The sequence below is a fragment of the Cydia fagiglandana genome, chromosome Z (assembly GCF_963556715.1).
Source record: "Cydia fagiglandana chromosome Z, ilCydFagi1.1, whole genome shotgun sequence".
In the NCBI taxonomy this organism is placed as follows: Eukaryota; Metazoa; Arthropoda; class Insecta; order Lepidoptera; family Tortricidae; genus Cydia; species Cydia fagiglandana.
Window position 1 is genome coordinate 15,320,982 of NC_085959.1, and position 13,766 is coordinate 15,334,747.

Below are 13,766 nucleotides of genomic sequence, written 5' to 3' on the forward strand. Positions count from 1 at the left end.
ATATTTAAGTCCAAAAAGCCAATAAGTAGCTGAAAACCAGATATACATATCTACAGTGAGACCTTCATTTACCCCACTTATTTAGGTACTTACTATGTAATGTAAGTAATGTAAGTAGGTACTAATGTAAGTAATCAATATACTTCACAAGTTAAATTTGCTGTTTCACTAGTCTTCTAGAATACACGAAATAAGGGCATTATTAAGGAGTACGAGGTATGAAAGTATAAGGTCCATGTATTGCTTGGTGTCCGTATGGTCATTAGCGAGGAGAATTGGTCATAGTTTTTTTTGCTCACTCGCATTATAGGCATAAATATTAGTCTATTACATACTTTCTATAAATACCATGGGAAAGAAAGAAAAAAGAAAGAAAGAAACCGGTCTCAACCTAGCAAGATTTCGTTCAGTTGAGGTAATCTGAACGTTCCCGTTAACATAAAAGTATTGTTCATTTATTTCATTGAGCATTTCATTTCTTCTAAAAAAGAAAACGAACAAAGTCAGAAGTTACTTTCAAAAACATCCTGACGTAATCGTTTTAAAGGTTACATGCATCTGGCAAACACTCTGTCAAACATACGGAAACCATAAACCATTGTCCATTATGCACGGCTCTATGGATGCAAGGGTTCTTTTTTAATTTGTTCAAATACTTCTAGTAAAATACATTATATTATATTATAACTGACACACAACAATAACGATCTTTGGTAGGTAACTACCTACTTTACCAACTCACAACCCGAAGGCATATCGCTCCCTGGAAATACCCGAAATATCCGCATCCGCCGTTCAATAAAAGGGGCTTGTGTCTTTGAAACTATCCCCCCAGTACCTTATCAAGATAAATTATTTTAAAGAATACTAACGCAATTTAGTTGTAAAAGACTGGTACACATCTGGCACCATTCATAGTATTTCTACAAAATACGGTCATTAACAGCGATACAGCGAGCAAGACAATAGGACGCAAGGGTTGTTTGCCTGCCATTGTCTTTATCTGTAGGACGCCAGCGTGAACATAATAAAACAGATGGTCACTAAATATCGGATACGGTTAGTAAATGTCAGGAACAACGCCGTGACCCGATAAGGTTCGCAATATATTGAACGGCAAAATAATAACCAAAAGGATTAAAAATGCACTTGGAAAAACTCACTGACACAGGACATGGAATATTACACCAGGCATCCCTCTAAGTGGATCAACATGGCAGACGACCATTACGACCAAGACGAACTCATCAAAGCAACAGGAGAAATATATCAACTGGACGAAACCGACAGCGAATCAGACGAAGAAGAACAAACACCTCGAATCGACGAGCAAACGGCACCTCAAGACGGCATCGACCCTACTTGATACAAGATATCTCGAAGACCGAAGCGGAAACGACGAGCAGCATGTCACCAACGCTCTCCTTCGACGACATAACCTACCCCTCCTAATTTCCAATATTGGCTTGAGGCTGCATAGCCGGCTGATTCTATCCCTCTCCCATCCCAGAGCGTGTCACTCCCCACAAATTTCGTCCCCTGGTATGCCGGTTTGACCGGAGCGGGCATGTCCCCGGCTGGGTGTGGCGCATTCTTGTCTTGTCTTGTCTTGTCCCTTATTTTAGAAGTTACAGGGGGGGGGGGACACACATGTCCCTCGCGCAAACTATTCAGTTTAGAAAAAATGATATTAGAAAGCTCAATATTATTTTTGTAGACCTATCCATAGATAGTGATACCCCACACGTATGGGTTTGATGAAAAAAAATGTTGAGTATCAGTTCTAAGTATGGGGACCCCCAAAATTTATTGTTTTTTTCTATTTTTGTGTGAAAATCTTAGTAACTATAGTTCTTATAGTTTCGGAAAAAAGTGGCTGTGACATACGGACAGACAGACAGATATGACGAATCCATAAGGATTCCGTTTTTTGCCATTTGGCTACGGAACCCTAAAAACGGCGTACTTGAAAGCAGTCTTTACCAGTCAACCATTAAGGTGCAGTAGGTTTAGTCAGCAGTTTTATCGTAGCGCTTTTTAAGATCAAAATACGGTTGCCAATAATTTAATTAGCAATATTGAGGCCTTTATTTTCTAGTAACTTCTTCGATTCGAAACCTAAACTTGTGAAATTCGCTCGTCATAAAAAAATATATAACGCACGCTGCGACCTCTAAATGTTTAATTGCTCTAAATTTTGGTATGGATGATTTCTATGTACCTACATATTGGACAAAAAAGGACCTTGTGTAAAGGGAATATTCATAACTTTATTTTTTGAACACCTTAACCCTTTACCAGGCGAAGGGATATATTCCTCCCACATCTTATATCGGTTACCGTAGTCAGGATTTTACTCCAAACCTTCTACAAAATATTTTGTCAATCCCTGAAAATAGTATTTTATGATCTTCATTCACAACACGCTTCTAAATCGCGTAATATATCTTTGGCAGCCGTTTAAATTTCGAAAAGAACTCTAATTTCAGCAAACTACGAAGGAATTCGAACACTTTCCTTAATTTCTATGAACAATTTTTTTATATTTTGTAGATTTTGAGTGTTGAAAGGTAATGTAATCATAAACATTGCTAAATATTCATGCATTATTGTGTATGACCAGAATTAGGATGTGGGTTAGAGCGAATAATGTTCTCAGTGATTGATATAATATTTCGTAGTAGATTTGGAGTTAAACCTTGACTATGATAACCGATATAAGATGTGGGAGGAATATATCCCTTCGCCTGATCAAGAATATAATGAGACAAAATCGAGTATGACATTTAATTACTTAGACAGGCGATGGGATAACTGTAACCCACATTTTTATTTAGGGTTTAAAGGAACATCTCCGACTTTCGTAAATACATTTTTTACAAGGCGTTCAATACAGTTGTAACAGTATATACAGTACGTATGAAGACACGGTAGTTATTATGGGCCTAGTAAAGGGTTAAATATTAGTTGTGTAAGTTTGGTTTAAATCAATAGGTCGTGTAGTGGGCGTATCCTCGAGAAACATTCCTATCTACTCATTATGAGTAGGCGCTAACGACCCACTCCATTAGAAAACTATAGAAGATTAACATCATAATCAAACTAAATCAATGCAAATATGATCTGTTTTATTATTAATTAATACACATGCAAATAATTAAATTAATATCTACTGTGACTGTGGCGCATGTTACTGCCTCGAATGCCCGCATCACTGCTCGGAGCTGAGGGCCTACCGCGAGCCACGTTCGATGTGTTGCCTCTCTCTCGGACTTGTAAATTTGTAAGTAAGTGTGACAGGGAGGCAACATGTCGAACGTTGTTCGCGGTAGGCCCTCTGGGCCTAAGGGTACGCGACAACCAGGGCTATCAACACCGCTGCCTACTGGGCATCCATCGTATGAACAAGGAACCTCGAGAAGAAAAGAACAATTAATACTACGTATTTGCTCATTATAGTTGTGTATAACTGTAGGTATAGGATTCTTATATCTTATTAGCGTTCATTCTTTCAAAATACCTATGTAATTTGAGACAATGTTTTCTCCGATGTATCCGTTGCCCGATTTTATTTATGCATTTAACGGTATCGCAACGGTAACGCTAAGAATTACTTCATCCTGCTTTTCAGTAGGATGTAATTGAATGGAGTTGAATGTACTTAACTATAAAATAATTAATTGGATGGAATAATTGGTTCAGTCAGTTTGGACCGAGCTGCAAATGTTCCTGGCGTTTTGACAGCTTGATCTCACAGTTCGTTGGTTAACAACACTGTTTTATAATTGTGGGTAGACATTTCAATTCAACCGTGCAATGAAACAATGCTCAACCTAGTATAGCATCATGATTTACACTCTGAATGATAATCATTACAGAAGGCTTTGCATGCTAATTGAGTGTTAAGTTAGCTCTTCCAAAAAAATTACATTGACATGTTACAAGAACGAACAGAATTTATCTTCTGATTTGTTAAAGTCGGTTATTTAAGCAACAAGGTACCTATTTTTTAGGTGTTTCTGTGTGGTATGTGATGCTAATACATGATTATATTCCTTTGGCTCGTAAGTGGTTCGTATAAACTCGTAGTTTTGCTTCTTAACAATTTACCTAATAGGAATTTAAAGCGCTTAACTTGAAAAGCACTGCGATCGCGACTGATGGACTGGACTTAATAGTTGTGTTTAGTAGATATGTTCCTAAGTCCGGAGTCAGTTTATGTGCGGAGCGGTTTAGAATCCCTCCCTCGCTTCGTGACGCTAATCTGTCTAAAAATAGTCTTCCATAAAAACTCCATTCTCGCAATTCCGCTGAGTTTAAAAATCACCCGCATTTTTCTGGCTTTAAGTTGGGACTTTGTAGTGATTTCGTAACCATATAAATGCTCTTTATTTTTATAAAATCAAATTGAAACCTTTGTTATTTTAGGCACTTTCGTTTTCAAAATAAATGAGTTACTTAAGTTATAAATAAAGGCCGTGGCAGAGGTACATCTTGTGCCTTAGTAGCCTTTTGATTTTATATCTGATGATTATGCCACGTAATTAAAAATTACTGTACTATATAAATTTCAGCATTCGCGTCTTCTTATTTTTGCATATATAAATAAAATAAATAAATAAAATGTTTTTCAAGAATCTATCCATTTTAAAGGGATGAATTATTTCAATAAAAAAAGAATCACTTTTGGGCTGATTAGGTTGATGGGCAAGTCAGTACAACATTTACAACAGTTATGTATAATATCCCAGTAGTTGCAGGTGTAAGTTTGAATAGGCCCCAAGCAGTGGGGGTGAGTCAGCGCCGCCGCCGCGCGCCGCGCCGGCGCGACGGAAGCGTCTTCCGGTTGACAACGCGCACGTCCCAATATTTATTAAGAATTGACGACCCATCTTAACTTAACCCTAGAACGGCTAGAACCCTACCCTACAGGCTTCACTATGGCACGTTTCCATGCGCACTATTGTTAGCAACACTGGCGATCTTTAAAAATAAAACAAATAAAATGTAGGTAAGAATTGATTTTTAATAAAAAAATAACAGGCGGGTATTCTAGAGAGGGAAGATGATCGAGATGTAACGGCTGGTTCTTTGTTAAAATAATATAAGTTTAATTAATTGGAAAAGCAGAATACATTGATTTACAAATCAAAGGCTGTATATATTTCTGGAAGCAGATGACCTTTAATATATCCGAAGTGGTAAGAACGTTTAGACAACCTCAGGTATGTGTTAATTTTGATTACATACAAATTTTAACAACTACACGCGTACAATTTGGAATATCACTTGTAACTATTAAATAATATTGGAGTAGTGTAAAATAACTATACACTAATACAATATTAGTGGCATATGTAAGTAGTGCCAGTAAATTATAAAAAAAAATATACAATCATTGTACAGGGTACAAGTATTGAGATTACAAAAATAAAGGAATAAAGGTGTTTCTGATTAATATTTGTTACCTATTTTACGAATTGACGTTTTTGATAAGCGATTAACTTCAACTTCAAACAATTTTATTGCCAATAGTTATATGACTTAAGTACCCTGTAAGGGCACAGCAATTTGTCTTTTATTTACATAATTATACATAAGTATTAAGTATTATCCTTATAAACTATACTGTACAGACATTTTAATAAACTATGTATTAAAAAAAAAGAAGGTATGTGTAATCTTGTCTACGGTGACGGATACACATTAAAAACAAAGAAGGTATGTGTGATCTTGTCTACGGTGACGGATACACATGAGATAAGGAGTGTGTGATCTCGTCTACGGTGACGTGTACACATAAGAAGGAGTGTGTGATCTCGTCTACGGTGACGCGTACACATAAGGAGTGTGTGATCTCGTCTACGGTGACGTGTACACATAAGAAGGAGTGCGTGATCTCGTCGACGGTGACGTGCACACTCGCAAAGAAGCGACGTCTACGCTGAAGAATTGTGTGATTAAATCGACGATGATGAGTGCAATTTCTGAAATAATTGCTTGCATAATCAACGTTATGTTATATCAAAGTGATACATTGCCATAGAACGTTTTATTTCATTTTAGTTTTTTATATGCTTATTAATGATGTATTGTATAAGATTAAAGTTACATTTTGGAATAGTAGTTTTGTTAATGTGTTTATTGTAAATAAATTCTTGATTGTTAAGAGATATAAAATAATTGTATGAGGCCATACGCCTTGTGTAGAATGGCCGAGCATTAACCGGAATGGGGACATTCCTACAACAGAATGGCCGTCTGTTAGCAACACTGGCGATCTTTAAAAATAAAACAAATAAAATGTAGGTAAGAATTGATTTTTAATAAAAAAATAACAGGCGGGTATTCTAGAGAGGGAAGATGATCGAGATGTAACGGCTGGTTCTTTGTTAAAATAATATAAGTTTAATTAATTGGAAAAGCAGAATACATTGATTTACAAATCAAAGGCTGTATATATTTCTGGAAGCAGATGACCTTTAATACTATAGTACATTGCTAAGTTAAAAAAAAGTTAGTGATTGGAACCTCCTGTAATATGTACAACTACCTATTGGTAACTCATTTCCTTGCACAAATTTTCAATGTAAATTTATAAGAGTGTTAGTTAGGTAATTATTATTTTCCATCGTATTTTCACGGAAATGTACGCACGCGTCTTGCTATTGCAGCCAGTCTCGGTACAAAAAGTACTGAAGTAGCATGACAAATAACGAACGTTTTAAACTGACATAAATGTCATATACTAGGAAAAAGTGAGCATGCCTCCAGTGCCCCAGGCTGGAATCAAACCAGCGTCCTCTGCTACCGCGGCAGGTGCCAAGTATATGCACTTCTTACTGAAGGCTTGTGGCGCTCCCTGAAATAATACCCCTGATTTTTATGAAAAATACTTTAATTTGTTCAAATACTTCTAGTAACGAACGTTTTTACGATGGATAACAATTTACGCACAACATCTGTACTAATGGATGGATCTGGATGATTTGATACTTCCCATATTACCCAATTATACATGTTATTCTACTTTGAAACGAATTAACCAAAATAGTGGTGTGGTAGTTTATATTAAATCCGACTTAAACTTCCGAGTGTGTGAACCTGACCTTGAAGATGCCAACTGTTTACTGATTAAAATTGATCAAGATATTGCCATTTTTGGTATATACCGACCGCCCTGCTATAGGTATATTGACCGATTTTTAACTACATTAGATAAAATTATGCATTCGATTCGAAATTTTAAAAATGTTGTATTAATGGGTGATATTAACATTGATATCAAACATGACTCATCTGATCAGAGATGCTCCGACCTGCTGAACATGGTTGCCATGCATGGACTTATGCCTAGTCACTATTTCCCTACCCGGCAAAACAATTGCCTTGATCACTCAATTATTAAAACTAACCTCCCAACTACTACATTAGTGTATCAAACGAGTCTAACAGACCACTTCTGTGTTATAACGGCCATTACAACAAATTATACTCTCTCTTCGACACAGAATAAGAGATCCCAAATTAATTATGAAGCTGCCTCACAGGATCTCTTAAGTACTGACTGGAATCCTATTTTAAATTGTAGTGATGCTAATGTGTCTACAAACAACTTTCTATCAACTGTCGCCAGCATTATAGAAAAAAACACGACTATTACTAGGACTTCAAATAGGAAAAGAAGACACAAGCCATGGATAACGCCTGGTTTACTTCGCTGTATGAGACACAGAGACAGACTTCATTTAAAATCGCGAAAGTATCCTACAGATCAAATCCTGCAGATCTCATATAAGAGGTATAGAAACACTTGTAATCAAATACTTAATAAACTAAAGCGAAATTATGAACGCGACATGATCAATAAGCACAAAAATGACTTAAAAAAGACCTGGAATGTAATAAAAGAGATATGTTATATTAAAAAACCTCAAACTGAACCGCTTAGCCTAATTAAAAATAAATCAGATCCTAAAGAGTCAGTCAACCTTATTAACGAATATTTTACCAATATAGGACAAGAGCTTGCTGCGAATATTACTACACCTCTCTGTCACACTCCCTCTAATGTGCCTAATGAACAACCTTGTATAGAGACCCCAGCTAATTCACTAGTATTGTTGCCTACTGATGAAACTGAAGTAACAAATATAATTATGACACTAAAAAATAGTTCTTCTACTGGTTGGGATGGTATAACATCTGCACTTCTCAAGCTCTCAACTTCCTCCGTTGCTAAACCCATTGCTCACATTTGTAACTTAGCCTTATCCAATGGTGTATTCCCCAAAGCGCTTAAAAGGTCTGTAGTTGTTCCTATCTACAAGGCGGGGGATAAAGACAGTGTCACTAACTACCGGCCGATCTCACTACTTTCTGTTGTATCTAAAATCCTTGAAAAAGTTATAAATAAACGTCTTATACATTTCCTGCAAAGCTTTAATTTACTGTCAAGTAATCAATATGGTTTTCGAAATAATATTTCAACTACAGATGCAATTAATCACGTTGTCGGACATATTGTCAATAAACTCGATTCCAAATCCAAATGCGTAGGAGTATTCCTTGACTTAGCCAAGGCCTTCGACACTGTCTCTATCCCAATCCTTCTTGATAAACTACTGAACCTAGGCATAAGAGGAACTCCTCACCAACTTTTCACTGACTATCTTACTGACAGAACTCAAGTGGTTAAAATAGGTGAACATAAAAGTGATGAGACGCTCGTAAAATTCGGGGTACCGCAGGGTAGCGTTCTTGGCCCTACTTTATTTTTAATATATATAGATGGCCTCTGTCGCCTTAAACTCCAAAATGCCGCTATTGTGACCTTTGCTGATGATACTGTGCTTATGTTTGATGGACCATCATGGCATGATGTTAAGTGCACTGCGGAAAGAGGCCTGTGTCGTGTTATGAATTGGCTCAATCATAATTCCCTATCTCTCAATCTAAACAAAACAAAATATGTTAAGTTTAGCATAAAGAACTCCATGCAACCTTCTAATTTTTGTCTCCAAGCCCACACTTGTCCAGACACTTACACAGCTCCCTGTAACTGCTACACACTTGAAGCAACTAATGTTGTAAAATATCTTGGTGTAAATATAGATCAAAACTTAAAATAGAACTACCACATTAATTCTTTATGTTCTCGGGTAAGAAAACTAATGCATATATTTAAAAACATTAGGCATTTAAGGGATCCTGGTGTTGTCAAGAATGTGTATTTTGCACTATGCCAGTCCATCATATCATACGGTATTGAAGCTTGGGGAGGTGCTAAAAAGTCTCATATGATTGCAATTGAACGAGCTCAAAGAGCAGTTATTAAGGTGGCTACATTTAAAAATTTCAGATACTCAACAACCGCTATATATAAGGAATTTAATGTTCTATCGGTAAGACAACTATTTATAAAGTCCGTGATATTAAAACAACACCAGAAAGCGCCATCTGCGACAGTTTCTGAGAGAAGGAGAAATCGGATTTTTGTCAATCCACCTAGTAGAACTAGCTTTGCACATGACTTTGCCTTTTTCCTTGGCCCATTTCTGTACAACAAGATCTCCATAAAGATCAACCTAACCCCGCTAACAGTGAACCGGTGTAAAGTGGCCGTTACCTCTTTTTTGAAATTATATGATTACGAGGAAACTGAAAAACTTCTAAAAATTTCTGTCTAAACCTAATTAATTACAATTAAAAAACATAAATAGAAAAACACTGACTTGAATAATGCCTAAACTTTTAAAAATATTATCTTCCTCCTAAAACTTAAACCATCAGTTCATGCAACGCTTGATATATTTTACTTCATATTTTTGTATATACGTTGTGCTTCCCTCATATATTACATATATACATCCATTTATCCTTCTCAGTCTTTAGAATCTCACTGGTGATAACACCAACACACACACACACACACACACACACACACACACACACACACACACACACACACACACACACATACACACACACACATACACATACACATAAACACTTATTTCCCTTACCATTTGTTATGTTTTTTTTTTCTTTCTTTATCTTTTATAATGCTACATATATTTATATTTAGTAATGCATAAATGCTATGTATACTGCGTCTAGACTTAGTTAGATTAAATGTGATCCGGGAGAGGTGGTGCTTCCTGCCGTCATACAGTTTTTACTAGTACGGAGGAATCGTTTCCTACTCTCACGAACAACATGTTGTAAGGTTAAAATTGTACTCAAAGGAAATAAATAAATATTATTATTTGTATCTCCTTGGATATCACGGGCCTATAATCCCGGTTTTTTGATAGGCTTGCGTGGGGACACAGATCCAACACGTAGAGGCCCCTTGGAGAGCTTTAATGTCATGTAGAACGCCTGCTGGAACCCGTTCACAGGCGCAACAATAAACACCCATGAACCGGTCGCAGCAGGCATTGGGACTATTGTAGAAAAAGTGAATAGTATACCGGTCTATGGATTGATGTTTGGATGGACAATGAGACTGGGCTATTGTAGAGAAGTCCGGACACCTGCCATAACAATGCTAAAACATGTTATCGAGGCAGGTGGTGACTTGCCGCTGACTAGATGGACCCCTGAAACTGCCGTCGCGAAGACGACCAGGAGCAACATCGGTGTGAGCGGCTCAGGGGTGTCGAGAGGTGTGCGCCGCTTTCTACCCAGTGGCTGTTACCAGCCACTGTGCCAACTCGCGTCTTATGCATCTTTCACTTCCACCCCTGGAGCATATAGCTCTAACGACTCCTCTCTGGACAGCTAATTAAGGCAAGCCAGAGCTGAGAGTCCTGCGGGTCCCCTTGGGGTCCACTCCGACCGACGAAGACACGCCGGAGACGGAGACCCTGACCGACTCTCGGGAGCACTCGGGTCCGTGGGGTCGTTACTCCCCAACAGCTCGCCACAAGCTGCCCTGCGGGCTTATTATTATTATTATTATATTAATATTTAAGAGTACCTAAGATGTATTAAACTGTTCATGTTAGCTACATATTTTATTCCTTAGAAATCCAAGCTGAATGCAGTTGACAACAACACCACAAACAAGGAATCAATATATCTCAGTACCGTCAGTACCTATGTAGGTTTTTTAGGTACTAAAATGTGACGTTCCACGGGAAAAGGTACCTTATGAGGGTTTCTAGTTTCGGAGTTATGAAATGTTTTGTAAAGAGGTGAAAAAATGCTCAATTTTTTTTTATTGTGTGATCTCAAACCTTAGTGCGTAACGTTTGTTTACCTGTTTTTATTTTTGTTATAAGTTAGTTATGAGCCTAGTAACGTCGTCTCAGAGTTTAGTAAAAAGGTACCTTATGGAAAAAAGGTTGAAAATTTCCAAAAAAACTAGTCAATACGGGAAAAGAAGTTTGGTAGAGAACTGTATTAGCATTCTGCAAAACTAATTTGATAATTTCAGTTCTGGTTGGGGCGCCTAGCAAATATTATAACCGTACATCGACCGACATTATAAATCCAAGTAGCCTGCTATTATACTAAAGTTACTCTCGTCAAGTCTTTCTTAACTAGAATAATCTTCATTTGGTTTGGTCGCATGCAATAAATCAGCCATTGGTTTGCTGAAAAATGCCAATACCCGACGCATTACCTTATGGAATATCTAAGGTCATTGAACCTCAATGCCGCTTGTCTTCAATGGCAACCAAAATATATTATTGATAAGAAATAGACGATTTATAACATCTTTACCCCAAAATATTATTAGTTTATCCTAACTGTTCCATCATCATCATGCCTCATCATGTAACTTAACCACAAGGTACCTTTTCATTACATACAAATTATTGGTCTTTTTTAAGATTATTATGACGAAGAACCAATTAAATTTGTGGCAGTTTAATGTAAATTAATATTTTCTATTCATAAAAGATAAAAGCTTCAATGTGATTGATGTTTTGTAGTGATGTATTATTAGATTTATTTCCATAAGGTACCTTTTCGTAAATGTATGGAGCAAATACTGTTATTGTTATGTAAGTTTAAAGTGGCATAAGGGGTTAAATTATAGTATTTAGTTGGGGTTTTAGGATTTATTTCATTTGAATGACAGAATTTCTTTCATATGTGCTCAGAAAAATTGATTGTGTGTTACATTAAAAGTAAAAATATTCATTTTTCTGATTTTATATGAAAAAGTCAGAAAATACATTTTCACCTCTAAATCGGTATTGTTTTTTGCTTAAACTGTCTCTCAGTGTCGTTTTCTAATAGATAAAATTTAAATCTTGAGAGCTCATTGCAATCAATCGTGAAAATGAAATAAAACTTTATTTTAAAGAGACTGGTTAGTATACACATAAATCAGTCGATATCAAAGGTTTCTATTTGCATTACAGAACAAGTCGCAACATTTTTTTAATCTCAGATATATAAGGTATTATTATTTGTAGTCAGCTATGTAACTTACTTCAGGAACATAGTTTTTTAGGCGGCTAAACTTAAAACTTCTCTATCGTAAAGTTGCTCATTTCACAACATTATTTTCAAAAAATCATATCTCTGTAACTACGCAACTTAGGAGGTTGATCTTTTGTGTTATCGATAGCTTATTTATTGTAGATTACTGGGGTATGCATAACTCCATACCCGCCATAAGGTACCTTTGACCGTGGGACGTCACAAATATTAGTTAAAAATATTTGGTCTCTGCTATTTCTTTTGGCAGTTAATGACATTCATAAGTGCATTGCAATAAAATGTTCATTTTCATTCACTTTTTATTTTTAAGCCAAATACCTACCAGTTTTGTAAAGCTCATCCCTACGTATTAGAAATTAAATTTTGGTATGGTACGTATGAAGGTTTAAATTGTACAGTGGTAATAGAAATATTCGTTATTAAATACCACTCACAAAAACAAAAGTATTTCACTAAAGTTAGTGGCGGTTAACAGCAGCTAGTCGGTGTCGGAAGCACTAGGGATCCTATTTAAAGCCCTCTAGACTAAATTTAACCGCGCCGATAGTGTCGGATGACTGACTTCCAATAGGGTGTGCGTATACATCTACAATTACGAAAGCACCAAGTTCCTAAGTACAAGTAACTGATAGGCTGGCGCACACAATTATGTATTAAGTATTTACTTTATGCAGAAGCAAAATAAGTATGTGCGATACCGTTAAATACATCTCTAGGTAAATTTGGGGATAAAAACAAAACATTAAGAATGCTTGGAACCGAGCGAAATAAAATATAATGTGTTGCAGGAATAGATAAACCTCGTACGTAAAGCATTACCAACACCGTAACGTGTTTGTTATGTTATCTACGTACCAACAATCGCTAACTTTACTGTGATCCCAAGAACGACGTGACTATCGACATATCTGTGCCGTCATATTTAAGTAGGTATTTATTCTAATAGTTAGGCGGCTATTTATTTGCACGGGTAAAACGGAAATTAACCGTCGTTCGATATCGCGGCGTGATTCGTCCTGATGGATGGTCGTTTCCGGCGCAGTGCGCGGACGCCGGCCGGGTCAAGGGTTGACCTTTTATTGTTCGGGTGTCGAAGCGAGGCGCCGTTTTCTCGCTACTTCATACTGTCCGATTGTAATTGCCTCTGACCAACTTTAGATCCAAATTCTAGGCAACACAAATAAGAAAGCAAATTAAATATAGCTAAAGGTATGGCTACGTAATCATATATTCCTTGCCCCATTATACAGGTCCTTAGATAAGGTTAATTTGTGCAATAAGTATATGAAAGTTTATTATTATAT

The 13,766-nt window shown here is 36.6% G+C and overlaps 1 protein-coding gene across 1 annotated transcript in view; it reads right to left on the bottom strand.

The window, feature by feature from the left end:
- LOC134678915 (amyloid beta A4 precursor protein-binding family B member 1-interacting protein) overlaps positions 1-13,766 on the bottom strand; it is a 79,764-nt gene that overhangs the window by 59,389 nt on the left and 6,609 nt on the right. The window lies entirely within an intron of this gene.